Source organism: Haemorhous mexicanus, chromosome 1, assembly GCF_027477595.1.
Source record: "Haemorhous mexicanus isolate bHaeMex1 chromosome 1, bHaeMex1.pri, whole genome shotgun sequence".
Lineage (NCBI taxonomy): Eukaryota > Metazoa > Chordata > Aves > Passeriformes > Fringillidae > Haemorhous > Haemorhous mexicanus.
Window position 1 is genome coordinate 67,660,048 of NC_082341.1, and position 26,500 is coordinate 67,686,547.

At 44.1% G+C, this 26,500-nt stretch overlaps 1 protein-coding gene across 1 annotated transcript in view; it reads left to right on the top strand.

Annotated features, from left to right (window-relative positions):
- Nucleotides 1–2,204: 2,204 nt before the first annotated feature.
- Nucleotides 2,205–26,500, top strand: part of NEDD9 (neural precursor cell expressed, developmentally down-regulated 9) — a 101,294-nt gene continuing 76,998 nt past the window's right edge. The window contains exon 1 of the mRNA XM_059852454.1: nucleotides 2,205–2,356. The gene's annotated coding sequence lies outside the window, so the exon portion shown is untranslated. The remainder of the gene's footprint in view (nucleotides 2,357–26,500) is intronic.

A 26,500-nucleotide genomic window follows, 5' to 3' on the forward strand; every position in this document is an offset into this window, starting at 1 on the left:
AGCTCTGGGAGCTGAAGCTCAGACAGAACCTGATGAGTCTAAACATTACAAGACGCTAATTACCTCAAAGGGGGCTATAAACATACAGATTCATGGGGCTGTGGAAAGATGATTTGGCCACAGATTTATCTAGGAAAAAAGAAAAATTTGGCCACTGGACTTTGAGGAAAATTATTACGGATACTGTTTGGGAAAATAAATGGGTCTGTTGGACCGGTGTCGAATAGGAAAAGGATTTCTTTTAAATGAGGAGCACCTCCGGAAATTTTGGCCAAGTAGCGCTGTAGGCAATAAGAGAATAAAAGAATTAACAGACAGCAAATCATTCCGTAGTAAAGCCACTGGTGTTTATACCAGGAGTCCTTCTGTGAGGAAGAGGTTCTGTAAGCCAAAAATGCAGCAGTAGCTGCACTCTGAAGTGAACTGAAGCTGCCTGAAAGGAAGAGTCTGTTTTCTTTTTGTGTTTGAGCAACACCTTGCTGGTGTTTTTCACCAACTCTGTGGCCATCAGGAAGGATTGCCAAATTTCTTTTTTAGGTCAAGTAAGCTTGGAATTTATTATGCAACCAAAAATTTTAGAGAATAATGAGTTTCATACATGGAAGAACAAACTGACTTCCATGTCCATTTAAAATAACAAGACACACAGCTGGCACCAATCTGGACACACAGCATCAGTTTGTCCAGCTTTGGAAAACGAGAAGCTGGGAGTGAAGGCTTTGACTTGAAAGAGATGGGAAAACCTAAGTCATTATATTTTTGTGCTCAACAAATTGCAGCAAAAGCATCTGGTTATTCCTCTTCATCTAAAGTTAACCTTTCATTTCTGGAGGAAGGAAGGTCCTTACATTTACTGCAAGATTTCTGTCATTTGACTTTTCCAGGAGCATCTATCCTTATCCCAGCTGCAATTTCCTACTTGAAATTACAGCTCAGAGTTTACAAGCCTATGATGAGACTTCTGAGGATCAGGCTAATGCTCCATCTCTACAGTGACATGGACATCAGCAATCTGCTCAGTGCAGAAGAATTTAATATCAAAAGGGTTATAAACAACTGCAAAAATAAAAATTATTTTCACCAGTAAGAGGCATCTTTTATCAATATGTCACAGTTTGCCCTGAGGTCTAAGCAGGTTAAGAAAAGAATACTTTTACCTCATCAGAATAACAAATCCAGCCTGTTCAGGCCTGATGTAGCCTAACAAATTGGATTTCCTAAGGTTTTCAAATGCCTGAGGACCTTTTTTGCCTTCTGCCTTCACTGTTCATTCAGAGGTAACAGACACTTGCAGCCCAAATACATGGTTTCAACTCCTGCCTTTGCTAAGGAAGGATCATTTCTGCAGGAAGCAGATTTCCAAACGTGGCCCACAGTGGCAGAGGTGTCTGCAGGCTCTGGGTCACCATCTAAACAAAGAAAAGGTGCAAAAAGGAGGAGGAGTCCCTGTTGCTGAAGCTTGGTGTCTGCCCCTGCTTCAGCTGCAGCAGTCCAGCACAGACTGGGTCGCAAGCCAGAGAGCTCAGCCAGCAGGCTCTGTGGCCAGGTTGAAGCTGTCACCAGTCATTTTGGGACACATGGTCATACTCACAAAAGCTGGAGCTGGTACCTTAGCCAGGCTGCTGCACCTGCAGAGGTGATAACCTCTGGGCCAGGGCAAGGCAGGCAGCTCGTTTTTGTGGACCTGAATCTGAAGCCCCGATATTGCCACCCCAAAATGAACTGGCAGCCACGGAGCTAGGAACTGCAGCCAGCTTGGATCATGAAGCAGAAAGGAAATACACTCTTAGGAAGGAGACCAGCATGACCATCTGCTGGACATTAGTGCCTGTCTCCTGAGTTAATTAGATTTTCCCCTGCCTTGATCTGACTTTCCAGAGCTGCAAGGCTCTTTTATAGCACTGTAGCAAGACTAGAAAAATCCTCAGGAACTGGGACTGCCAAGGAAATCATGGTGATAAAATGAAATCATTGCCCATCATAGCTCCACAAAATTGGTGACTACAAGAGAGTCACAGATGACCACTGGACTCTGCCTGTGGACTCTGATTTGAGGAGCACTCCTCCCAAATGTCTGACAAATATAAGAAGTTTGCAAAAACAAGGCTTGCCAAGTAGAGAGGAAATAAGAAAAACCGGAAGAAAAACATCTGTGGTTTCTCTCTTTCACCAAATTAAAAAAAAAAAAAAAAAAAAAAAGAGGGGAGACGAAGTAAAAAGTACTCCTGCAGCCAAGGCTTCCGTATGGAGCCAATGGGCAGATGGGGTTTCCTTGGACTACACTGACCGACTGAGGACTCGAGAAACCTGATGAGAAGGGTGGAAGGAGGGAATCAGGAACAGAGCCCCTTGCAAGGTAAGTGCTGCTCAGCAAAAACCTCTCTGTTTTGATTGCTGGTGTTCCAGAGAGGAGCTGCTGTCCAGTAGCTGAGCCTGAGCCTGCAAGCCTATAAACAACCTGGTCCGTCTCCATTTAGATGTGCAGCCACCTTCTTGTGTACTTTTAACAACATAGATTTAAAGTCCGTGCTTGTTAAAGGCCAAATTAATTGCTGTTTTACCCTCGAGGGCTCTTTTTGTTGAAATTTTTTTTTTCTGTGTGACAACTGACCATATCAATTTAACTCCTTTGACTGTTTGGATCCTGTTAAATGAAGATGCATTTCATGAGTAATCAGGGAAGCCCTGCCTCATTTCCAAAGGCAAATCAGGAAGTTGGCTTGTAGCAGTGAATTTATTTGCCACTCCTGTTTAAAAAGGGGTCAAAACCTGTTACCTGGTGTTTGCCAAGAGGAAATACATTGTAAACTCTACTGGACAAAGACCATCTTTATCCCAAGCTATACGTTACCAAACAGATCATTCTCTCTTAATTATATCACTGATTATATTTATCAGATAGGAAACTTTCAGTTTTCTTTTTGGCATTCAGTTTACCATAAAGTACACTTCAGCTAGTCCTGGAAGGATCAGGATATACTGATAGCTCTCTAAGCAGAAGTTTAATATGTGACAAAGTTAAAATATATTTTAAATAGGGTTTTCAAGACAAAAGGTATCACACTTTGCAAGTGCAGATTTCACCCTAGGTCTGCCTCAGTCGATCCTGTTCATTCCAAGGCTTTCTAGCCTACAGATTTTTATGTGGCTGAATTTATATCACAAATTCTTTTTTTCTTTAATTAGGTAATTTGTAGTGATGGAGGAACATAATGTAACTGCTGTACTTTTTAATCTGTGCCGGTGGGTGAGCTGTTTTCTATTGCTAGTGGCATTTGATTTCTAAAGTAAAATACATTTTGGTAAGAAAACATCTGTGAACATTATTTGAATAACGACTACAAAGCTGTGTCAGCAGTACCTGCCCCTCTTTCACTTTCTGCAGCTGTTCACAACTGCTCTGTGATTGTACAGAGAATGAATATGAGCACTCGGGAAATATTATGTGGACCTGCCACAGGCAGCCCAGCCTCTTTCCATATCACCATTCAGGGCATGACAGGATATTACAAAAGGTTAGTTGAGGGTATGACTTGAGCCACATTTTGTACTGAAAGCAGCAAATGCGTTGTTTTGCCCTCTTTCAGACCATTTGAAGGAATTATTTCCTGGGCTAAAAAATACACTTGGAAAAATGCTTGTAAATTTTGCTAAGTAATTTACAACACCGGGGAATTTGTACTGAGCTGAACAATTCTGCCAAAAAGATAAGGCAAGGCTGGAGACACCTGTGCAGCAGCCTGACCTCACTAAAAGCAACCTTCATCAATGTCCTTGTAAGCTGGTATCCACTAGCTGCATATCCAACAGAGGGACCTCTATGGATGTGGGGAGCCCCTGATGCAGGAGTAATGTGCTCTGACTCTATGATTCAGAATGCTGAACAATTGCTTTATTAAAACTATACTATATTACACTAATACTATATTATAACTATACTAAAGAGATACTATACGGTGCTATATGAAAGATACTAAAGAAAAACCCGTGACTGTCTGAGACAGTCAGGACTTAGCTTGGACTCAATTGGTTAAGGAATTAAAACAATCTTCAGTAGAATCTAATTGACAAATAACTTTGGGTAAACAATTTCTATAATGCATTCCATTATAGTTATAAAACAACAGGAGTAGTGAAGAATTGTTTTCTCTTCTTTTCTGAAAAGTTCTCACTGCCTTCCCAGGAAAAATCTTCTAGGAAGTTGTGCCTGCTGCTCTCTGTGAAGAGAGCTGCGGCCACAGACCTCCCTAAGCCAGGAAATCCATCTCAGGGCTGAGCCTTCCTCTGAAGCAGTGCTGCTTCACAGGATCAGCTAAAAAAAGCTAATCTTTGCTGGTAAAAGTGTGGTAAGAGCAGTAGGCAAAGCTTAACCACGGATGAGCACTGGAGTGCTGTGCTGAGCTTAAGTGCATGGAACATGAAATTTTTTTGCCTGCTTCACAGGAAAATAAAAGAGAGCTGGTAACAGCAACTTGTGTTTCAGTAGACAAGCCACATTGTCTCTTGGGATGGGCTGTGACTCTTCCACTGGAAGAGCCAGGGAACCCACTGTGGCTGATAGATACAGCCTGCAACTGGGTAGCAGAAATAAATGAACATGTGGGGACCAAGCTTTGAAGATGGGCGAGTCAAAACACCTCAGAGAAGGAGCATTCATAATTCAGGTCTGTGACAGAGGATGTGAGAGAAGTGGCAACAGGGAAGGAGGAATCTGGTTTTTCAAGTCGGAAGGGGGATGAGGAAGGGAGAAGCAGTTTGGGGAAGGTACAGCATTCTCCATCATCCTCTGAACAGTCCACATGAATTCCTTCTGCCAGTCATCCCACCTACTCTTCTCCCAGAAGTGAATTTTTCTCCTTACCACTACACCACACATTTTAATCTGCATGGTTTGCCACAGAGAGCACAAACTTGATGGAGCTGTAACACAAAAATGTAGCAATCCCCTGCTATGTATCTCGCCTGATGTCCTACATGCAAACTTAGGACTGTTCTCTGTTCCTGGAGTTTGCCCTCAGTAATCAAAGTGGGCTAATTGATAATGATAGTTAAGATGATTTTACTCTGAACAACTTCAGTTGTAGGTTATGGCTTGGTTTTTTGCAAACAAAATACTTTTCATTAGCTTACCCTCACTTAAATTCGCTCTTTCAAAGCGAAACATTCTCTAATAATCCATACAAGCTTGGTGGAAGGCACTTTATCAGGAGTAGTATATTTTAAAGAAATACTGGCATTTTAAAGAAATCTTAAAGTTGTGCATCTCAGAAAAAAATGGGAAGTTATTGTTCTTGCCACTCAGTGGGAAAACATTTCGAATGAATCACACACTAACCAAAGAGTATGTCATGAATATAAAACACTTAAAACACTCTTAACAGCATCTGGGAAACAGCCTGAAAAGCAGAGACTCTTTTCTGCCCGGGAATGATACAACAAATAGTGAAGTATACGCCATTACTTGGTTTGGAGCATGTGAGGGGCTGTGCCCAGACCATCAGACATTCTGTCCAAGATCACATCAATAGTTCTTCTCAGGCAGCAGTAAAAAAGAGATCTAAACAGATTCACAGAAGTTTTAGGCAGATCAGCATTTTACAGAACAACAGTTAATGGTCTTCAATTAATCTTCACAATCCCTCTGATTTAAAACTCAGTGGTTGTGTTTACATGGCAAGACAAAAAACTGGAAGGGCAATATGCCCCATAATTGGTGCGCCCTGTATTCTTTTTGGAGACACTCTCAATACACTGCCCAGAGATCTTCCCTTGGGTAAGGAACAAACAGGGATCAAACCCATCTATATATTTGTGCTCTTCCCTCTGCCTAATTACTGATCAAGGTCTTCCTGTCCTGTGCCTGAACAGCACTGGGCTCCCTGCCCAGAAAGCATATTCCAACTCTGCCTGTTGCTGCATCATGTGTTCCCTGCCCAGATGAAAGAGCTGGAACTAGGTGGTGTTTAAGGTTCCTTCCAACCCAAACCATTCCATGATTCTGTGATCTTCTTATCTTTTAGAAAAACTGTAATCTTTGTTTCTGGACCTGACCTGTTGTTGTGGAAATGACTGAAATGTCCATGCATTCAGCATGAACAGGAAAAGCTCTAAAGGATTCTGTGGCCTTTAGGGATGCTTAAACCAGAGCTGGTCTAAGTTCTGTGACATTTTTTCTCCAAGGTAGCTTGTCAATCTGTTGGCTTCCTCCCACAGGTTGTCTGATCCTAGAGAGGGCCCAAAAGGCTCTGCTAGAGGAATATCAGGGACTGAAACATCTGAAAAGAGGTTTATTGTTCATGTGTTCTTGGAAAGAAGGGAAAATGGCTTGTACTTTACACATCATCTGAAGTGCAAGAAATGACCTCTTGTCACCAGGGTTCAAAGGCTGAGGGATGCTGCCTTGGCTCGCTGGGCACCAGGGTGTCCTTTGTTCACAAGCTCCACATGATGTGCCGAGGCAGGCAATCACGATGGCCTGCTGCAGGGACTTGCTTGTAGGGGGTGGATGACTCTGAATCACCCACATCCCTATCCCCCTTCTTTGCCCCAAGCCACAAGGAAACAAATCTGCTTTTACCAAAAGTCACCTCCCTCCAAATAACAGCTTATTTCTCTCTGAATGGATGATCTCCTGTCTGCCAATAGAGCATCTCTAAATGCCTCAGGCAGGACACCTCAGCAGGACCTTATTTTGCCTTGCATTACTCTTGTATGGCTTTCTAAAAATAAGACACCCTTGTGCCACAGTAGCCCTGATTGTTTCTGCTCCACTTCAAAGTAGTACAGAAAATGTTCTTTTTCTAAGATGTAACCAAAGAGCTTCATAAATTTTGATTTTCAGAGGGGCTTTCTCCTTCCTCTACAATTAACAGCTGGACACTGATAGACAGAAGTAGCAAATTATGCTGTTTGTGCATTAATTAAACAGCAAATTAAAAGTGGTATAGAGCTAAAACTCCTGTCTTGCCCTGCTCAGGCTCCAAAAAAAAACATCCCTCTTAACACAGAATGTCTGGATCTGAGGTGAGGGAAGAGGAGGAGGTTTTTACAACCATTTAATCCCCCATGCAGGTACACAGCTCACTTTTCAGCCCAGATAGGGACATGACCCACTTCAACGGAGATGAGAAAAGAGCTCCTTCTTTTGCCTTTTGTGAGACAGATATTCTTCAATTTAGTTATGGCTACAGATGACAAAGCTGTCTAGAGGCACTCTGGTGAGGAGAAGCAAGGAGGAGAAGAGCCAGCGTGGGGGTGGAGAGCTGCAGCTCTGCCCCTCCATTTGATGTGGTCTCTTTTTAAGGTCACCCACTGGGACCTGACATCAATCAAACTATTTTAGTAAAAATGAAGATTTATTTAACACATTTGTGCTATAGGTCTTGGTTCTTCTTTCTTAAATTACTTAAAGCAATATAATCACTTTCACAGGCATATCATAGGAGACTGCCAACATTTCAAACATTTCCTTGATGTAGGATGATCACAATTGAAAGGAATGTGAGTTTTATCCAGCCGTCGGTAAGGTTTTGTTTTCCTTAATCCCTGAGACTAAATCATTGGATAGTTTTCAGCCTCCAAACTAAATCTTAATTGAGACTAGCTGTCATTTAGGTAACTGCACGACTCATAACAAAAGCACCTGGGTACATTTGAAGACAGACTGGAGCAGTCCCTGGGATGGGGACCCTCAGCACCTCTCATTAGTGTGAGCTGGCTGTGCAAGAGAGCTCTCTAGCACGTAGGAAAAACCAATCAAACTTTCTTGTCAGTAATAAAGTTCCTTCATTTGAAGTGCTCTTCTACTCAAACCTGTGAGAGGTGCAAGCCAGCCTGAGTTCCCAGAGACTGGAAATAAAGCTGGTGGTTTGTGTCCCAGGGGAATGCCATTTCGCTTTGTGCTGCATACACGAGTGATTTTTTTTTCCTCCAACACAAGAGTTCAGTTTATCTCTCAAACTGTACAAAGCCAACACCTTCCCTCCCCCAACAAAAGTCACTAGCAGTAGGGTTCTATCGAGGCCTCTTCAGAGGTGTTGAAGATAACAAGTGGTTCAGCTGTGACACTGAAATTAGTAGACAAGATTCTCACACAGAGGGGAAAATTACAGATATTTCAGTGCCATTTCTACTGCAATAACTTGGAATACCTCCAAGCACTCTGGCAGGCAAAAGGCAATATTTTTCCACAAAGTAAGTTAGGTCCCTTTTCATGAGGAGCAGAGGGCAGTTTCTGTCCCCTTTGCCAGGATCATCCACAGATGAAAGGAGATGGGAATGGAAACACCAAGTACAGCCCCCTGTTCACCTCCCAGCAGCAACAAGTCTACACCAACACCAACGCAGGGGAAAAGTCCTGTCAAAGGTGAGAGTGAGGGAGGAAGAAGAGAATAGTGTGCTTGCCATGTCCCAGAGTTTCCCCTCCCACCCTCCATCCCCCACCCCCCTGCCAATCTCCATGGCACCCCTCAGGCAACAGAAGGAAGGGTCTGGAGGCTTTGTTTGATTTGGAGGAAAACCCAGAAGTACTCTCAGTTCTCTGTGACTTGTCTGGGGAAGAACCATTTAAGTTGTAATGCCAAGGCTTAGCTTTAACAAGGATTTTAGCCCCAAGCCTTACTTAAAGATTAATAATTTAGACGGGCTGTTCAGGTTGTGCCAGTGCCAGTGCAAACAGACAGGCTACTTCTCACCCTGAAAACAAGTAGGGAAGAGGTGGAATCCAGGAAACCCTGGAGGGACCCATTTCTCCCTTTCTAGAAGGACTGTGGATTCCTAGCCTGGGACTGCATATCTTACATTCTGGCAATTAAAATTAGGTCAGAGGTGTCAGGCTTTCAGCACCATGGCTTCTCTCTTTTAAACAGAGAGTGAAACTCATTCCTGCTTCACAAGGGAGTCGCAAGGGTGAATTCAACATTGTGCACACCAACGCTGTGCTGAGCACCAGCCTGAGCCCCTCAGCACTTCATGGCTTTCATTCCAAACAGCACCAGCAACTCCTAGAAACAGAATTAAATGTTCTTTTTATGTGAGCTGGTGAAAGTTCACACATCAGTTTCATACTTCTATTTCATGTCAGGATTCTGCTAAATAATGAATCCCAGCGAGCATTTTGCTTTAGAAAAGGATTCCAAATAAATACCAACAGGCTTTTGATATTTTTGAAGCTATACTGAATGCATAGCTTAATGATAATGAATGGGTGACTGCTGCTTCTTATCACAGCTCTCAGTCGTAGAAAAGTTTGCCAAAACCCTACTAATGGAATAGTACAGACTGGGGAGCGACTGGCTGCAGGAAGGGATGTGGGAGTGCTGGCAGGGAATTAGTTATGTGCGTGCTAGCAGCACACGCTGGCAGCAGGGACAGAGCCCTGGGCTGCACTGGCAGGAGCATGGCCAGCAGATGTGGTGAGGTGGATTTTTCCCTTTGCTCTGTGCTCACTGGAGCATATCTAGACGCAGTGTCCAGTTTCATCCACCCCATCCCCCCGTGCCAATACAGGAAAGGCTCTGATAGCCTTGGGTGAATTCACTGTAGGCATTCACCACAATGGCCATGGCTGGAGCACCCAGCTTTGAGCAGAGGCTGAGGGACCAGGAATCATTGTGCCTGGAGAAGCAATGGCTTTGGGGGTGATCTACCAGTGGCCCTACAGTGCCTACGAGAAGGTTACCATGAAGACCAAGACAGGCACTTCAGAGGCACACGATGGGAGAATGAGACAAAAGCTGTATCTCAAAACAGGAGAATTTCTGACTTGATGTGAGGAAAGTAGTTTTCCCCGAGGACAGCCAAAGCATCAGCAGGTTGCCCAGAGACACCACAACATCTCCATCCTTGGAGGTTTTCAAGATCAGCTGGACAAAGCCCTGGGTGATCTGTGACCTACTTTGAACAGGAGGCTGGGCTAGATGAGCTCAAAAGGTCCTTTTCCTACCGGAACTATTCTGACATTCTTGCACTGTAAACTGTTATTTGTCGTGAAAGAAACAGTATCAATCATCACTGAATATCTCTTGACACATAGGGAAGATAAGCTACAATGACCTGTGGGCCTTCTCTCCAAGAGCACGGTATCCACTTAGTTAAGGAACTTCTGAGGCAAGAACTCCAACATTATTTTCATTATAACTACGTGAGCGGTCATGACTAAATGCTGATCTGCCAAGACCTGGTCTGGAGCCAGGTGAAGTAACTGGAAAGTTTGAGGGTACACATCAGCTGATGTGGATGTCCAAATTTGAACTCATAACTGGCAACTCAATTACGCTCCGTGAAAAGACGCACTTAGGCAGAAAACTAAAATAGGTCAGACTGATTAATGCCAAAACACATTTACTCTGCCCTGACTACAAAGGGAGCCTGACTACTCCAGCCATAGCTGTGTATAGTGCACACCTGTGCAGTTAGATCAGGTGGTTCCTGCCCCTGCTGACTTCAGCAGGGGGATAAGGTGATGGATGATGCTTGAAGTCTATTGAGGTAAGCACAGTCAGACTCTGAAACAAAAACCGCAGAAAGTACATGCAGAAATGTATTTCTGGAGCATCTTCCAGTTTAGAGTTCTAGTCCCACAGCTTTACAATGTAACAGTTATTTATTGAGAATATATTTTCCTCCTTCACTATCATGGATGGTACAGTCTTGAGGATGGTAACAAGAGACTGGGTGAAATTTTACCACAGAAAACATGAGGAAAGCCAAGGAGAAAAATACCTGACTACTAGAGTGTCTTACAAGTTATGAATGTGCTGGGGGATCTGATAACTTTTCCCTGAAGCCTAGATACATTGTGCCAAGCTTCTTCCCAAGGCCAGGACAAAGGCAATATGAGCCTGTTCTCTTAGCCCTAGCTGAGGAAAAGGCTGGTGCCACCTTCCATGTTATCAGGGGGAATGTTTCCAGCAGATGGAGTTGAGCTGCCCAGGCTGAGAAGGGCTTTGGGAAGCATGAAAATCTGGGGTTAATTCTGTAGTTTCAGTCTGTTTCTGTTGGCAGAAGCAGGAGGCCACGGGGTGAAGCGAATCAAGACTCCAGTCCGGGTTAAAAATAACAGCGTGGGAGGAGAGGGCTGTTGGAGGGCGAGGAGAGAAGGGCAGTGGCCAGCTCTGCTTCCAGACAGGCAAGTGCCTGGGAGGTGGCACAGGATGAAGGGTGGGACTACTGCTCCAGGCAACCACCAGTTCATTCTGGCTGGGATGTCCTCTGGTGGAAGCCCAGCCAGCCGAGGAGCTGAGCCTGGGTGAGGGAAGGTGAAGGAGGGTCTGACTGCTGCCCCAAACAATCCCAGTGGGGAAACAGAGCAGAAAAGAGTGAGTGACAACAGCTGAAAGACAGTGTCATTCCCACACACTGAAAACATGTTTATCCTGGTCAGTAATATGTTTAGGTTGGAAATTAGAATAAGCATTCATTTCCTCTTCATTTCACTTATTTTCTTCTGTCTTCAGCATTTTCACCTCCACAAATAAAACAATGTCCAAACCAGAATCTCTCCAGCATCCATTAATAAATGCCTGTAAAATTACTTCTGTCTGCACCCTGATGATGGGCAGAGCTACAGTACTACAAGGATATAAATGACAATCAGGTCTCGGAGAAGCAATAGCTTGCATTAGGCAAAATGAAATTAAGAAAACAACAGAAAAGCTTCCAAGCACAGAGGTCTGAAGAAATGTCATGTGCCCAAACCTTATTTGTTTCCTCTTAGCAAATATGCCAGCCTACAAGTGTGAACTTCCCCCATTAGCCTTCCCCACACTTTTCTGTGTTGTTTAGTTTTCAGCTCACACTGTCCATGTTTCCATTTTATTTCATTTCCATTTTATTTTGCATTCCTCCTAGGTTTACTAAGACACCTCCAGGTACTCACCACCTGCCTATCTACACAGTGGAGCTCAGGACACAAAGGGCTAAAGACGGGACAGAGATGATCAAGGGGGACACCATGAGCCCCGAAGGTCTTGCAGGCAGACCCAACACACTTGTCTATGTATTTTGGAAACCCTTGGATACAGATCAGTCCCTGAGTATTCAGGCCTCATCTCAAGCTTTCTCCCTGCAGGTTTTACCCCTCTCCTCCTGCAGAGCCCCTGACACTTGCTCTCTAAGTAGCTGGCAGCAGGCACACGAGAAACTGTGGCTTGTGCTGCGTGAGCTGCCACAGAAAAACCCACGCTGAATGAGCTGCACATCTAGAAACAGCTCCCACCCAAAGGAAAGTGTTACAATTACCATCACTATCGCAATTACCGCAATTAACATCTCATCTCAACTCCCAAACACCTAACAGAGAATTCACATCCATTTCAGACCCTCTTTTCCCACTTCTGGAAAGTCGCTTTGCAATTCTTGCGTAATTACTCAAGGAAAAAAAGAAAGTAATAAAGCCAATTATCTTGTCCTTGAGTCATGCCACTTGCAGGCTTAGCGCTGCAAGCTGAATTCCCCAACTGACCTCACTGAGACAGCTCTGTGGAAAGCTGACACAGTGTTTGGGAATGCCAAGCCAAGCAAGGAAACAGTTTATCAAAACAGGCTTTTTTAAATCTGTCCCATGAAGCTGAACAAGCACATGGGTAAAACCATCTCTATGAAAAGTAGGACCCCAGTCCTTAAGCCAACTCCATACTTTGGCTCTAGCATAGCTGTGAAAATAAATACATGTTAAAAATCATCCCATCTAAAACCTGCTCAAAGGGAAGGCCCCAGTATGGACACAATCATATTAATGTCACAAGTCCTTCTTCTGATGGTAACATTTACTCCAGTTGGGAAATTATTCTGGGCTACAAATGGGTGTAAAGTCAAGATTCTTTCAGCCTTCCAAGAAGTCGAAGTAAATCAAAAAACATGAGATGTGTTACTCACTGCCTGTGCAAAAAGGCTTGCTCTGCAGTGTTTGTACCAGAAGGAAGAGGGTGGCCTTACAGACAGAATCAAGAGGCTTTTTCAGTGTATTTGTTCTGCAGGCACTTATTCCTGGCCCATGGCATGATAAGCAGGATTGTTCAGGTATCAAACACTCACACAGAGGATGTGCATACACATCGGTGCAGCTCACACACACCAGACAAATTTCATACATTGCCCATGCTGACCTCCGAGGTGGTGGAGGCAGATTGCTCAAGAGTGAGACTGTTATCTCTACACTGAGTAATAACTCTGTGTCTCTATTTCAACTCCTGTCTCCCTCGCAGAGAGGTTAGTGAGCCCCTGCCTCTCGCTCCTACTTAACTCCCACCACCTCCCACTCTCCAGAGTGCAGTCACTTTGTCTAAGTCAGAGGTGTGCCTGCTGCCCAGCTCCTTTCAGTCTCCTAAGTCAGCAAGGAATGCCTTTGCTACCTAACATAGAATGTCCCCTCTTATGTCCAAGAGCAGCCAAATGTCCAACGCTCCCATCCCTATTGCACACATGGAGGAACGCTGGCAATGGTCAGTCTTGATTCACATGTGTACAAGCCAGTGCTTTTAATCCCTCACAGGTTCTTGCTGTCCCAAAACTAGGATTTAGATCCCACAGTTGACCAAGAAGCTCATCCTGATACAGACTTTCCTAGGTATAGATGTGCATTACACCTGTTACTGCTCAGCCTTTAATGTGTTTACGTACGGTTTGCCTAATACGCAGATCTACATTATTTATATACTGATGATATAACAAATTTGAAAAACAGTTGTGGCACAAAAATTCAGTGCCTCACCAGCCCACAAAAAAGCCATCATTTTTATTAGGAACTTTGTCCTTTCACATTCTTCTTGAAAGACTGCCCACAGCTCAAAAACTACAATGAAAACCTTCACCTTTGCTTATTGCTTGCAATGTTCAGAAGTGAAGCAAACCCAACAGTAACATCCTCGCTGCAGAACCAAAGAATTGGTAGCCATGAGGTGAAAATGATTATTAGATTTGTATATCATCCTTGTTTGTGTTTTGAACAGGCTTGTGATACTGAGCCAAAGTCTGGCTTTCCTCTCCAGGGAAATTAATCACAGAAACAGCACAAAGCACCTATAAGGACGGACCTTCCTCCCCAAGGCCCCACAGTGTTACCACGGAACCACCCCAGTGACTCCTTGCTGGGTCTTCTCACACATCACCGCCCCCGAGCACAAGACGCCCTTGCCCTAGGGACCAAGGAAAAGCCTTAAGCTAAGGAGATGGGGGTGTACCCTGCCTGCTTTAACACACACCAGGAATGGCAAACTGAGCTAAACAGAGTACTGGATGTGGGAGAAATCAGTCCTGTCTAGAGCCTCTGAAACTCATGAATTCACTTAGCCTGGCCTGCTTGAACTATAATGACACCTGTGTCTTTACCACAAACTCTGGTGCCTTTACCATAAGCTCTTCTTTGTATTATTTTTTTGAAAAGGATTCAGTGCTTATTTCATGTAACAGGCAAACCCTACATCCTGAGTTAAGCAGTCAGTTGCTGGCACTGAAAGAAAAAGGCATTTTTAGTTGCCCATTTTCTAACCTGTATTTGTCCACCTCCAGCACCTAACCACCTTGCTGTGTCCAGAGATAATCTGCCATTATTAATACTTTCCCTGCTTTCAGTTGTTAGTGGAAGAATATAAAATGTCATCTTTGACAAAATAAATTGATTTAGATTCTCTTGCCTCTCTTTAGATAGCACAGTTCAGCCTATGCTCATGCAGCTCAGTCAGTCCCTGTTCTCAGCCCATCTGTCAAAATCCTTTTAAACCCGTAAACATTTCAGAAATGGTCTCATTAATGCTGTACACATGGAAATATCACCTCCTTGACCTTTACTCAGCAATCTGCTCCCATCAGGGACAGTAACATTTGCTTTTGGGTACACTGTATCACACAGGGAGTGCATGTTTAGCTGACTATCCATTACAAACAAGCCTGAGTCACTGGTTTCCAAAACACAGTCTCCCAGACAAATAGCACAGCTATAAAAGCACATCTTTGGTCTGTTAGCACCTTGAATTTGGCTGAGGATTCAGATACATATTTTTGGGGATGAGATCAGTTTACCAGAGGATGCTAAAGAATAGGCACCTCCTTGACATTGTCATTTATTACTTAATTTCTGGTTGCATCATCATCATTGTCTTTGCCTAATGAAACAAGTCATGGGTTCTTAGGTAAGAACCCAAGCAACTGAGTACTCTGAGCCTCAAAGAATGAGCCCTTTGGTATATCCCTCAGGAACATCAATTCTTAATTGGGTGCCTTTAGTTATTGTTATTGTCTTATATTGTTAGAGCATGGGTGTTTTGGTTTTTATTTTACTCAGAGCTTCATGTGGAACAAAATCATGTCTTACAGAAGTTTCAATAGGTGTATGTGTAAGTTGGTATCAAAAACTTTACCTCTACCAATCAAACAGACACCATCTTACCAAAATTACATTGCAATTAGTCATGAGACAGTTTTACATTGATTACCATGAAGTATATCACCTTTTCCTAATCCCTTCCTAACTTCAGTTCTGTATTGGCTTTCCTGTGATTTGCCCTAGAATTTATCAGATTGCTATCCACTTTTCAACTCTTTGAGTCATAACTCCCATAATTTTCCTTATTTTTGGCTTCAATGGCCTGACAACTGACTTCATTCTCTTCCAGTTTATGGTGCTGAGACATGAGGGAAGTACAAATCAGTGCAGTAAATGAAAACATACTTTTTCTCAGGCTGCAGCAGAAAAAATGGTGACTTTTCTTGGTCATTCTGACTTCTCCTACATCATGTCTCCTCTGCTGGATTAGAAAGAAAATTTCTGCATACAAGCACAAACATGATTGCTTAGGGGAAAAAAAAAAGCACCAAACCTTTTCAAAGGTTAACCTCTCAAAAAAAAAAAAAAAGTTAAAACTCTCAAAACTTTCCCCTTTGCTCTTCTTTTGGTCAGGAGAAGAAACCTGTTGGAAGAGTTGCAGGTGGAATCTATCCGTTTTCACACCAACCTCTTTCTGAAGGGATGCAACTCCATCACTCCAAGCCACATCATTTGTTAAGCTTTGGGCTGCACCAAAGTCAAACACAGCCAAATCTGACAGATCCCTGCACCAGCACTGCAGTGCACATGACCAGAAATGAGAGGATAACCCTCCTGCCTTCCTTCAGCTCCACCTCTCCTTGAAAGGAGCAACAGGTTTGACTCAGAGCAAGGAAACAGGGCAGATACAATATGGAAAGGAAAAGCACCCCTCTCTAAGCATATTCCCCCTTGATTCCTCTGATTAATTTAGGATAACCTCTCCATGGCACACAATTAGAGCAAAGGCAGACACCAGAGGAGGAAGGAAGGGACAACTGGCCTTCAGGAGATGACCATTCCAGCTTGGTGCATCTCTGTGTGTTGTCATTACCACAGGTCTGCACAAGTTGTGCTATTTAAAGAAGGGATAAAGCTGTGACAATTTGAGATTAGCTGTCTGTGTAAAATGATAGTGAGAAACAGAACAGAAACATCCCAGCCTGGACCCAGTAAAATGGATTAGTAAAGACCAGTATCTCAAATTTCAGGCTGGAGTCTGCTGCTGTTTCTTGTTACATAAATGGAAACACAGGGCAATTTATCAATTCACTGCTACCTCACACTCTAACTCACTCTTAAATGCCTGCAACAGGAGCTCAGGTGACCTTCCAAACCCAGGTGGAAGGGACTGAATTATTACTTACATACCACAGGACTGAATTATTACTTACATACCACAGGAAAGTAACTGATACTCTGAAGTGTCTTTGACGAATGTATTTTGTCTAACATTTCATGTGCTCCCAAAACTGAGTCCTATTTATCACTTCTGGCAAGAAACAGGATCACTTGTGTGGCAAGCTTTACTGATTAAGGTTGAAAACAATTTGTCCAATATTATTGCCACCTCTGTTGAAGAAGGAACAGCTGCTACCCCTCACACCAACTTTAAAGGGCAAAGATGGATGGCTGGAATCTGCACAGGCATTCATGTGGGAAGCAGGAGGAAAGGAAAACACTGGCAAGACCCACGCTATAAGCACATCTGGACTCAGAGAACAGGCATCCACTATTTAAGGAATGGTTCCCTGATGCTCAGCTTTGAAAGTGGAACAAATATTTAGTGCTGGCTCCAAATTTTCCAGCTTTTGAGCTTAGAGCAACATGAAACAGCCTTTGCAGCATGGAGCCATTCCACACTGATTTGGTCATTGGGTTTGGCTTACAGGGCTACTCTGGGGATGGCCAACCCTCCCGAGGTGATCCACTGTGCCTTGGCTGGCTTTGGAGTCAAGCCACCAAAGATCATTGGAGGTTTCCAGAGGCCTCATCATCACTTCATTTAAGCACCATTTCCTTGCTGATGCCCATACTTGGAAAACTAGGTAAGAGTTAAGGAGTTCCTGGAATTAAAGAGGAACGTGACAGAAGATGATTAGGAGGATTTTGGGAGGGCGCCTTGCACAAAGTCTTGGACTCCACCTTTTCGTCAGCAAATTGCTTCCTCTCCCACAGCCTGCCATGGTGTTCTCCCTGTGCCAAGCCCACTGACTCCCAGCAGGAAGGGCAGCAGCAGCTATCACAAGAGCAGAGTGGCTCAAGGGCAGAGAAAGCCTGCACTGACCTAAGGTGTTTGACAGAAAGCATGTTTATCAAGGAGCAGCAGGCAGCTGACCTGCTGGAAGGGACATTTTTGGTCAGCCTTTTTTAGTTCAGGAAAGGGCGAGGACCGTCCATCTGAGGCGTCAGTGGAAGATGGAGCAAGAATTGTTACATGAAGCCTCTTTCAACCCAGCCCATGCTGTTTTCTCAGGGCAAGTCCTCTAGGAATTCCCCAGCAGCTCTACTGCCATGCTTGTGCCTTTGAGATAATTCTCTGCCATTTCAGATTGGAAATGTTAGGATTTCACTATGGAACAAATGAGTATTAAGTCTGCCCTTGATGGCAGCAAGGGATGGATTTGCTCAGACTCTGTTCATGGCAAGTCCTGGGCTGTGGCTCTTCTCATTGGCTCTCAAAAGCAGCAGGGAGCAGGGGAGATAAAAAAGGTAACAATAAAACTCTTAAGGAGGAAAACCCAGTGGAATAAAGCACCAAAGCAAAGAGACAGAGAAGAGAGTTCTTGAAATGAAGTCCTATAGGAGGTGGGAGAACAGAAGAGTAGGTCAGCCTCTAACAGTTCCTGCCCCATCAGCAAACAAATCATCACTCACAGGATCTTGTCCAGATTATTTACAAGCCCATTTACTGGCAGTGTCAGCAGTCCTACAGATCACACAGCATTGCTAGTGGTTGTGGGACAAGCCATGGGCAAGAAGGGAGAATGATTTCAGTCCTACTTGGTTGGTCCTACAGGGATCTACTTGGTCCCAGTGTTGTTGGAAAACCTTGTAGGCACTGCAGCCTTCTTGAAAAGCCTTATGTTCATCACAAGAGATGTCAAGAACACTCCCCCTTACCAACACACATCTTTAGTGGTCTGTGGGGGAAACACCTCCAGTTCCTCAGCCTGGCAAAAGAGCATCTGAGCACAGCTATCATGGCTGGGCCCCCACCTCCTCCACGGAGGTCTCTCCTCCCTTCCTGCAGGGTGAGGATGTCAGAAAAAGCTGGAGTCACTAGAGGAGAGCAGTGGAGGTAGGGTCAGGATGGAGCTCAGCAAAACTCAGTTCTCCTGCTGTCCAGCCTCTGGGTACATGCTCATGCACTCAGTGGCACTTCACTGCACAGCCCAAACCTCCTCACACCCCTCCCTTCAGAGACATCATCCTTTTTATTTTATGAGTGCTGTCTGGAAAGCATCAGAGAGAAAATAAGTGCCCCTAAGCATGTGGGAAAGGCCTCTGGTTTGAGTAGTTCCACTAAGACTGACTGGGCCAGATTTCCTTCCCTTCTCAAAGAGAATTTGCAAAACTCTCTGTCATGGGGGACACTGCTTTACTGCTGAATCCATAATAAACTGGACTAGAAATAAATCTTCTGCATTGGACAAAACATTTGAGGCTTTGACAGAATTATTCTAGAGAAAAATATAAATGTACAAAACAAAAAAAGCTAAAATACACCTAGCCCTTCTTTCTCTCATTGTTTTTGTTGGGGTTTTTTCCCAGCTTTGAGCACTTCAAAATATACTGATTTTTTCCTTGTTTTGGGGTCCTTATGACTAAGTGTTAAAATTAAGGTAATTTTGAGGCAGAGCTTTAGTTTTGAGCTAGAATTTACTATGTAAAAATATCAAAACAGGCCATTCAAATAAAAAAAATTGAAATTTTTACAAAATCTCTCAGAACTATTAATTCTCATAGAAAGGGTTAGTTTTAGACAGAGTAGTATCTAGTTTTGATAAAAAAGGATCTGGGAAAAAAGCATTCCCAAACAGCTTATCTCTACCCAGGCTGTCAAATGCCTTGTGTTCTCGTCCCAGGGAAACTGTTTTGTAAACTGAAACTTATTGCTATTGCAAAAGCAGGAAGACTCCTCTGACCTCCACAGCTTCCACGCTTAGAAAAGCACGTTCCAGTGCCACCAGAAAAAACTGACCTCTTGCAATACTCCTTTGAACGCACAATCTCATCTGTCACTCATTCAACAACAACAAGAAGTTTATATGCAACTTTGGGTCTGTGACAGCTGGCAGACCAAAGCAAAGAGATTGAAACTGCTTTCTGATTGCCCCTGTGTGAATCTGAGCACTGCTAGAACCACCAGAAAGTTACAAATCCCCGTCCTGTCCGGTGTTAATCACTTAGCACATTTAAAAAAATGTGTCACCTCTTGAAGGGCAAACCCATGTCCTCTTTCCCAGCATTTGAGTCTGCTGTCAGATTTGACAGAGTTGGCATAAGCAGTGGGATTCACGCCTCGCAAGGCAGATGGCTCCCACAGAATCAGGGGACCAAGTCATAAAAAAATAGAGGAGTGGTATTTTAGACCAGTTTCTCATTTGTTACATGTAAGGGCAAACACATATTTTTATGGATACAGCCAGGTCTGCTAAGCTAAGCAAACAGAATGACCGCTTTCATTTTCATTTGCTCTTTTCCCTTGGAAATCATTCTCAGCTGCAACTGAACATCAGTTCATTGCTGTTGTGCAGAACTGACCTGGGCAGAACCTCGAACTGTCAGCTCTTCACTGCAAATTGCTCAGTGGTTTCTCTCCAGAGACCTGCCTCAGGAAACTACAATTCTCCCTGATGCTCCAGTAGGTGACTTTTTCCTCCACTGAGCTATTTGCAGTGAAGACATGACACCATGTTCACAGTTGTGCCCAGGTTAGTTCTGCACAGCAACACTGCAGTGAACCAAAGGGATCAATTATCTGATCTATCTGTAGCCACAAAGCATGGGATAACTGTTCCATGGGCATCTTGCCATCCAAACAGCTCAGAGACAAGAGCAACAGGTACAACAGCTCTTCTTCCCACACAGAATAATGTGGTCCTGAACACCCCAGGGAAATGGGATGGTCTTTCCCACAGGAGGAGCAGAGAACATCCAAATCATGGTCAGAGCTACACAACACACCGCTGGACTGAGCCACTAACACTACATTCTAGAGTTAGTATCCTTGCAAGGGAGACACTCTGGTTTGGTTATCAGACCCTCTGAATGACGACAGATTTGCAGCACTGTGGGCAAAACAGTCCCAGCCCCACGCTGCACCATGGCCTGGGCTCCCACGAGCTGAATTCCCCTGGAGCAGACCCAAGTCAAGGTCAGGCTTCAGTTCCTCATACCATCTCCTAGGGGTGCTAACCCCTGTGGCAGAGCTGCTGGAGCATGAAAGTCTCAAGAGTCGCTTTTGTACATGAGAAAACTGAATAACTGGGGTTATTTGCATGGGTGGCTGAGCCACCTCACACAGCACATTTCATCACAGCCCTGTTTGCCTGCCAGTGGGTGTCCACCCTGCTGCCAGCCTGCACCCACCTCCCCATCTGTGCCCTGAGCTCATCTGACCCCCAAGACAGTGAGTTCCAAGCAAGCATCCAATGCAACAATTCAGACCTTGCTGCAAACAAGTGGTTTTCATTATTGTTGGAGTTTAAGGAAAATAGCTCAGAATTTTAGGGGCAAAAAAAAAAAAAAGGAAAACAACAAAAACAGCCAAAACCCCATTGTATATATATACATATATACATCTATGTCAGAGGATTGCTGAACTTGGAGAAGCATTTGGTGCCAAGTGGCTTGCCCTTCTTTTTGTCAGCAAAACCAACATACACATTTGGGCTTGGATGACTGCCTGAATGGGATGCTGAGGAGATGTTTATCTAGGGATGTAAGTTGCTGCGACTGGGGGAAGAAAAAAAGCCCACAAAAACACAGAGCAAAAATGAATTACAAAAATGTCACCAGTGGTGTTTCTGTATTTATTCCAACTCTGAAAACAATTACCCTTTGGCAAATTTTCAAATTCTGTTTATTTGACAGCGCTGCACGTAAGCCAGGGGAAAATAAGCATGAAAGGGAATAAACTGATATTCCTGATGCAGAACTGGATTGGCATTTAGAGGAAAGCTTTCCCAACTTAACCTCCAAATGTCAAATGCACGTCATAACATAAAAATGAACGAGGTACTATTTATAGGTTTTCAAATGAGTAGCTGACAACTGATACTTAACTATGCACATTTAAATACATATCTTTCTTAGGTAACTCCTGCCTTTCCCATAAACACATTTGGTTTCAATGAAAGGGTATGCTTGGGGATTTATTTACTTTTTTTCCTCCTGCCTCTGGCACAGCATACAGCCAGTGTAAGCTCATGTATGGTCAGAGCTGTGCTGTTCACACAGGCAGGAGCAGTCTGTGACTATGACTTCCTCAAGGATCCTGGCTGCATGCCACGGGTGCCACTCAGAGGGGTCCCATCCCCTTCCAAATACACGGGCTTGAACATGGTGGAACACCACCCTCCCAACAGCTGCCTAGGCAGAACCTGAAAAGTGCCTGCAGCTCCTCTCCACTGGCACATCAGCCTTGATTGCTCATTTATTGCCTGGGACCATGCTGGCTCCTGATAAACTGGGCTTGTGCACCAGAGACTGCAGAAGGCTATGGGTTGATGACTATCTGCATCCCATCAGGCACCGGGGGGGCTCCTGGCATGCTGATGGGAAGAGTGGGACTCCAGGAGGCAGATTTTTGCACCCCCAAGGCTGCTCTGCTGCCTGTGACTAATTCTTCACCTAAATTAGAACACAAGGGCTCCTGCTGATACACGCACTTCCAACAGGACAGCCAAACTTTATTTTTTGTTAGTTTTCAACTACAGTACTTTACTTTTACATTTACTCATGTCTGCTCTGCGGGCTGCTCATTAGGCTCTTTAGTACCCCCTGTTTCGTGAGCCTTGCCTCCTCCTACCCCCACAAACACCTCAGGGCTCGGTGGGTGGCAACCACCATGCTCACAACACTGTCAGCGGGATTAGGTGAGTCTGTAGATTTTCCCAGGAGCAAATATGTGTACAATAGGTGTAATCATCTTCCCCAGGCACCTCATTCAGCCAGGCCATGGGTTTGAAGCCCCTGGCTTTTGCACTGCCAGGCTGTACCTCCCAAAGTGTGGTGGGGAAGTGGCAGGGCCTGGTGCACACTGAGTGCTCCCTGGTGCAGGACGTGATCCCTGCTGTTTGGTAGTTTAATCCCAACCAGGAACTAAGTACCATGCAGCCACCCACTCTCACACCCTGCCACCCTGCAGTGGATGGGGAGGAGAACTGGAAAAAGGTAAAGCCCGCAGGGTTGAGATAAGAACTGTTGATTAATTGAAATGAGATGATAATTATAAAATAGTAATAGTAATGGAAAGAGAGACAATCAGAAGAGAAGAGAAATAAAATGTGAGAAGGACAAGTGATACACAGCACAGTTGCTCACCACCCAGCGACTGATACCCAGCCTGTCCCCGAGCAGCCATCCGCCCCTCCTGGACAACTCCCCCAGCTGACACATTGAGCAGGATGCTCTATTGTATGGAATATCCCTTTGGCCAGTTTGGGCCAGCTATCCTGGTCATGCTTCTTCCTGCCTTCTTGTGTACTTCCTTGCTGGCAGAGCATGGGAAACTAAAAAATCCTTGACTTAGGGTAAGCACTACAGAGTGACAACTAAAACATCAGTGTGCTATCAACATTAATTCTCATACTAAATCCAAAACTGCAGCACTGTGCCAGCTACAAAGAAGAAAATTGACTTTAACCCAGCCAAAACCAGGACACGTATCAATCTCTTTATCATTGTTCCCTACTTGAAAATATGGTGAGAGAGGCCCAAAGCAACAGCTTATACCTAAAAGTTCTCAAAACTGGAAAGTACAGAAGTGTATTACAGATCTTGAATCCATCTGTTGTAACTGCCGATGCGGAATTTCCCAGCGTTTTCCTACTACTCTGCAACAGATGGGACAAAAGCTGCCAGACACTTCCAAGACTTAGCCCAGCTTGTTTTTTTCCTGAGCATTGAATTAGCACTACTGAAAAACAGGCCTGGCACAGTTTGCTCAGGGAGCTGACAGAGCTCAACCCAGCAGCTACAGAGCATGCTGTCAACAGAGTGTCAGCAGCCTTTGCTGTGCCCCACTGAGAAAAGCTGCAACATCCACGCTCCTCTGACATGGAAACACAAACAAATTTCATCCACCTCCAGGAGCAAAAGGCTGGAAAAACTAATCTTTGGTTTTGTTTTCTTCCTCTTGCTAACCTCAGGCAAGGCAGTTACCATCCTGCTGCAACTTGTCATGCCAAAACCAACACCTTGCGTCAGCGGGATATGTGCTGCAGCCCACTATTTTTTTGTGAACTAATATGGCAAACTAGCAGAGGCAGCCACCAAAACCTCTCCTCTCCCTTGTCCAAGTGAAGCTTCCCTACTGACCCAAGAAGCATCCTGCATGCCACACTTAGTGGGTAGGGCAGGGTCCTGCATCACCCTGCTTGCCTACACCTCTCAGGAAGGCTGAGAAGCTTTAGGCCCCCACTCCCTCATCTGTCCTCTCACAGACAGAATAAAGGCTGGGTGAATAAAAACCAAGCATAGGTTTCACATCAGTATACATGTTTCAAAGAAGCATATTCATATATGCACATATACATCAATCCTCCCTGCCACATCTCAGTCCAGCACGACTAGCATCAAAAATGTTTACAAATTAAAAGAATACTCTGAACCCAGGCCATACAAACAGCCTCTGTGTCTGCAATTCTTAGCTTTAGTCCTCATGCACATGCCCTTTATCACATGCTATTTGCCCATAAGTCCCCTACCTCCTTCAGTGCCAGTACTTCCAGTGCTAGTCAGGGGCTGTGCTCTGGTATCCTGTCCAGAAGAACCCTGCTTTATTTTCTGTAAAAAGCCATTATAAGCTGCTGAAGCAGTGAACATTGTATTGAAAGAAAAATCATGGCCTCTAATACCAAAAATGTCTCCATGGCTTCAGATTGTATCTATGACATTTGCACAGTTCCTGCAAAATGCATATTACCTTATATAACCCCAGGCTTTAAAAATAGTTAATTCATATTAATCTACTTCCAATTAGTTACACTGAAACATTTTTGGCCTGCCGTGCTAGGACGGTAGGTACATGCAACAACAACCAAAACCAGAGGGTTATACTAAAATTAATCAAGTAACATAAGAAAAATGTCATGTATGAGTAAAAAGGGTTTGGAATGTCTTCCTCTTAATCTCACAGTTCATTCTGACCTTAAACAAATCTGTTTTTCATTTACACCAGCCTGTGAGCAAAGTTGGGTCAAAATCAGTAAATAGTTGTCAGCAAGTATTACAAAAAATTCAAACATTTGTGTTTACTCTTTCTCAAAACAAAACTGTTTAAGAACATAAGTATCTAAATTTTGATATTAAAAGCATGTTTTAAGTGGAAATGAAAAAAAATATTTTAGATTGCATGTTTCTACACCACTACCTCCCCCCAAAAAAATTGGAAGTAACAGAGTTCAGCTGAAGAGAGGTTTTAGACATGCCTTTCCTCACCCTTTGGGAAGTGGTTCAGATGAGATGCCTGATGGCAGGTGCAGCACATCCTGCCCTGGATGATGATGAATTAACTTTCTGTGCTTCCCTGCTCCCCCCAAAACATTGCCTCTCATCACTAGGCAGAAAAACACTGTATGGACATCTACAACAGCATCACTACCCAAGAGCCAAACATAAAAATAACTACATTTTCTCAGGGCTGAAGGGGACATACAATATCTACAAGATCATGCATGGAGCCACACACTGTGAAAAGGAAACAGACTGAGTGTGCTGCATGACAGGGAGAAAAGTGTTATGATTCTATTAACTTAAACTAAAGGTCATAGAGATGACCTTGACTTTGGCACGTATCCACTTTTGAAAGTACCATTAGGATTATTTGAAAGCACAAGCTCACATTAATAAAATGCTCCTAGTATCACTTTCTTCATGTTTCACAATAAATATACTGACACAACAGATTTTCACTTGTGAAAAGGGCTCTTTGAGCAACATTTACGCCTCTCTGCTAGAGCTAGTGCAATAACCCGTTATTACTCCCTTTGGTCCTCCCAAAAGGTGGGTGAGACAGCTTTCAGCAGGTTTGTAGCCTATTGCTTAAAAAGGAAATGCAGACCTAAAGGAGAGTGACCTCTGGGGTAATGCTCCTCAACCAGTTACTCTCCAGATTACTCAACAGGAGAGCAATCTGGAGAGTATTTATGGTCTAAGTGTGGAGATTAAAGTTGCAGCTCAGTGCAGCCATCGGACCTGGTCCATGCAGCCACATCAGGAGTGGCTCCTTTCAGGAACTGGGACTGGTTACAGGATCTGTGCCTGTGGTTTGACCCCAAAGCCATCAGCCCAACCAGTCTAAGCCTGGCAGACCTGTAAACAGCTCCAGGCAGGATCTTCCAAGCCAGAAGCATCTGGAAATATTCACTGCAGGTGATTTGAGAATTAGGATACATTCCCTTTATGCAGGGTATGTTCTCAGTTCCCATGCACGTTCTGAACACCAAAACCAAATGCTAATTAAGCAAGGCTTATGTCTCAGCTGTCTAGTGGGAGGTGTCCCTGCCCTTGGCAGTGGGTTGGAACTAGATGATCTTTAAGGTCACTTCATACCCAAACCCAATTTTGAAGTGAAGTAAGGTCACCTCATACCCAATTTTTTGATTCTATGATCTATCCCTTTTTTAAGCCAGCTTCTTCTGGTTCTCTCTACTCCTACCTACCAACACTTTCCTCTGCATTTCTTCACCTAGAATTCTTCTCACTGGCTCCCCTGTAAAGAGTGTGTTAGATAGCTATTTCCAGCTGCATGAGACTACAGCTGGAATCCTGCCATAGAGAATTGGCAAAGACCTTCCCATGATGCCTAAAACGTGGACTCTGCTGCCCAAGCACCCTTACAAGTCACTTCAAGTCCTCACACCAGGGCTCACTCCTTCACTGTTACCTGCTCAGCTCACCAGGACTGCCCCTGCAGCCTGTTCCTCAGACTCTCCTCCTCATTAGAATCCAGTAACTTCCTGCAGCACT